General features: G+C 38.1%; 1 non-coding gene across 1 annotated transcript; it reads right to left on the bottom strand.

Moving 5' to 3' along the window:
* Positions 1-1,679: 1,679 nt before the first annotated feature.
* LOC133318576 (small nucleolar RNA R71) lies at positions 1,680-1,786 on the bottom strand. The gene has a single exon (XR_009752487.1). It is a non-coding gene; the product is annotated as a small nucleolar RNA R71 (small nucleolar RNA).
* Between the last annotated feature and the right edge of the window lie 1,226 nt (positions 1,787-3,012).

Genomic DNA, 3,012 nt, shown 5'->3' on the forward strand with positions numbered 1-3,012 from the left:
GAGCATTCACCAAGTTTGGACGCTAAAACGGTCATTCCTTAACGTTTTAGCGTTGAAATCAGTTAAAAGCAGTTGAGCATACGTAAAGCATGGACGCTAAAACGGTCACTTATGGACGTTTTAACGCCCACATCAGTTTTCTGTTTTTAATTGTAACACTATATAAGGCAAAGCCTTGACACTTAGATTCAGATCTGGATCTGAGGGATCTGAACTTTCTCTCTCTCTTAAACTTTAGTCTGACTTCTCTCTAAATTTTTTAGTTTTAGTTTTAGGATTTCTTTGTAATAGTTTGGAGATTGAAGACTTTCAACATGGAAATGAAGTTTGCTTCTTCTTCTCTTATCTATTCTTTAGTCATGTCTGAGTAGAGTCTTTGTAGTCTGAATGCAATGGAACTCCATGATAATATTATGTTGATTTGATTAATATGATGAAGTATTTTTCATGTGTTGATTTGAGATTTTCTGAGTTAATTATTTCTATCAAGGAAGTAGTATAGAACAGGGATGTTTATATGACTTCTGTATTTGATAATCTCAACATCAGAATTCTAGTACTCAAGGGATTGATGCTAGAGTTCTGATGTAATCTTAAGACTTTAGTATTTCATGCATGTATTAAGAAAGAGATCACCAAGGGATTGGGGTTTCTGATTAATGTATCTATCAGGGTAGTAAGGGATTACATCTTAATGATAAGTAAAAGGTTGATTAACATCACATGGAAAGGAATTCATCATATGATCAGTTTTTTACATAGGTTATTATGGAGGAAAGTTGTTTTCTGACTACTTGTTGTTTTACTAATTCCTAATCCACATTTACTTTGTGTCAAATTACTTACAATCAATTTTCTGGTGACAAATTATTCATGATTTTTACAAACTTTTATTTGATTCAAATTAGTTTTCTATGGTATATTGGTGTTTGAACACAATTCCTCGTGGGAACGATCTTTACTCATCATTTTATTACTTGTACGACTAGTGCACTTGCTAAACGTCCAACAAGTTTTTGGCGCCGTTGCCGGGGAATTTGTTTTTCAACACTAACTGATACTATAGAATTCTGAGATTGAATCCTTTTATTTTCAGTATTTTTAGTTTATGTTAAGTTTCTGGTCAATTTTGATTCTGGTATATTCGAGGTACACTTGATCCGAATTTGTTGTTGTATGATCCAGAATTAGAAAGGACATTGAGGAAGCAAAAAAGGGCAGCCAGGCAAAGGAGACAATTGCAAGAAATTGGTGAATCTAGTACGGTTAATCAGGAAGAGATAATGGCAGAGAATCACAGACCACCACCACCACAGAGGACACTGGGAGAGTACATGACTCCTGCAGTGATTCCTCCAATTGGGAGTGTTGTGCGCCCAACAGTGGAGCCCAACAACTTTGAATTGAAGCCTGCTTTGATACATTTGGTGCAGAAGGATCAGTTTGTTGGAACCAGTGCAGAGGACCCTTACTTGCACATAGAGAACTTCCTATTGTTGAGTGATACTGTGAAGATAAATGGTGTCACAAGAGATGCAATTCTGTTGAGACTATTCACTCATTCACTGACGGATGATGCAAGGAGATGGTTGCAATCATTGCCACAAGGAAGTATAACAACTTGGGATGATCTGCAGACCAAGTTCTTGCAGAGGTTTTTCTCAGCATCCCAGAGGGCCAAGTTGAAGGATGAGATTACAAGCTTTAAGCAGAAAGAGTCAGAATCCATTTATGAGGCTTGGGAGAGATTCAAGACTTTGTTGAGGAAATGTCCACAGCATGGAATTGAGGCATGGCAACAAGCAACAATCTTCCTGCAAGGAATGACCACTAACACTAGAACCTTTGTGCATGCCACTGCTGGTGGATCATTGACTACCAAGACCCCTCAAAAAGCCTTGCATATCTTTGAGTCATTAGCATCTCAAGAATTTGATAATGCCCCAGTGGCTGACAGAAGGACAGGAGTCATCAGGTTGGATGGGTATGATGCTCTGTTGGCAAGGAATGATCAACTGATGCAGACACAGAGACAACAGCAGCAATAATTAGATACCCTTATTAAGCAACTTTCTTCACAAAAGGTAGCTTCTGTGGAAACAAAGAGTGTATGTGCTATCTGTGGCAAGGGCCATGTGACAGAGGAGTGTGATTATGGGGGATCACCAGAACAAGCAGAGGTGAATGGAGTGTGGTATGATCAGAATAATCAAAGGAACTACAACAATCAGGGAAAGAATGTTTATATGCCACCATGGAAAAACAAGAATCAACACCCAAGATTCAGCTATAGTTACAACCATCAATTGAATCCACCATTACATCCTCCACCACCACATATGAAGGAGCAGTCAAGTGATCCTGCTGCATGGGAGAAAGCGTTTGCTCAGTTATCTAAGACAACTAAGGATTATATCCAGGGGTCTAATTCATTCAGGGAAGAGACAACTGCATTCATGCAGGAGACCAGAACTTCTTTCACAAATCAGGAAGCATCAATCAGAAATTTGGAGACCCAGATTGGTCAATTATCAAGACAGATATCAGAGAGACCACAAGGGAAATTTCCAGGTGATACACTAGTGAATCCTAAGGAGCACTGTAAAGCAATTATGACAAGAAGTGGGTTGGTACTTCAACCAGTGAAAAAGAATGTGGAAAATAAAAAGAATGAAGAAGAGGTTGTGGTTGAAGATGTAGTCTCTGACGATGAAGTAGAGAAGATGAAAAATGAGAAAAGTGAGAAAGAAGTAGTTGTTAGAGATGTTATAGTTGGAATTGATAAAGAAGAGGAAGGGAAGAACAATAAGAATGAAGGAGAGGTAGAAGTTGGTAAAAATGCTTCCCCACAAAAGATGATGAAGTGGGAAAAGAAGAAAATGGCTGACAAGAAAGAACAGCCAGTTATTTTATCTCCCTATGCTAAAGTTCCCTACCTTCAAAGGTTGAAGCAAGAGATTCCGAAACAACACTATGCAAGATTTCTGGATATCTTCAAAAATTTACAAATTA

This window comes from Gastrolobium bilobum, unplaced genomic scaffold, assembly GCF_033153095.1.
Source record: "Gastrolobium bilobum isolate Gb01-03AN ecotype WA unplaced genomic scaffold, APGP_CSIRO_Gbil_v1 utg23353, whole genome shotgun sequence".
Lineage (NCBI taxonomy): Eukaryota > Viridiplantae > Streptophyta > Magnoliopsida > Fabales > Fabaceae > Gastrolobium > Gastrolobium bilobum.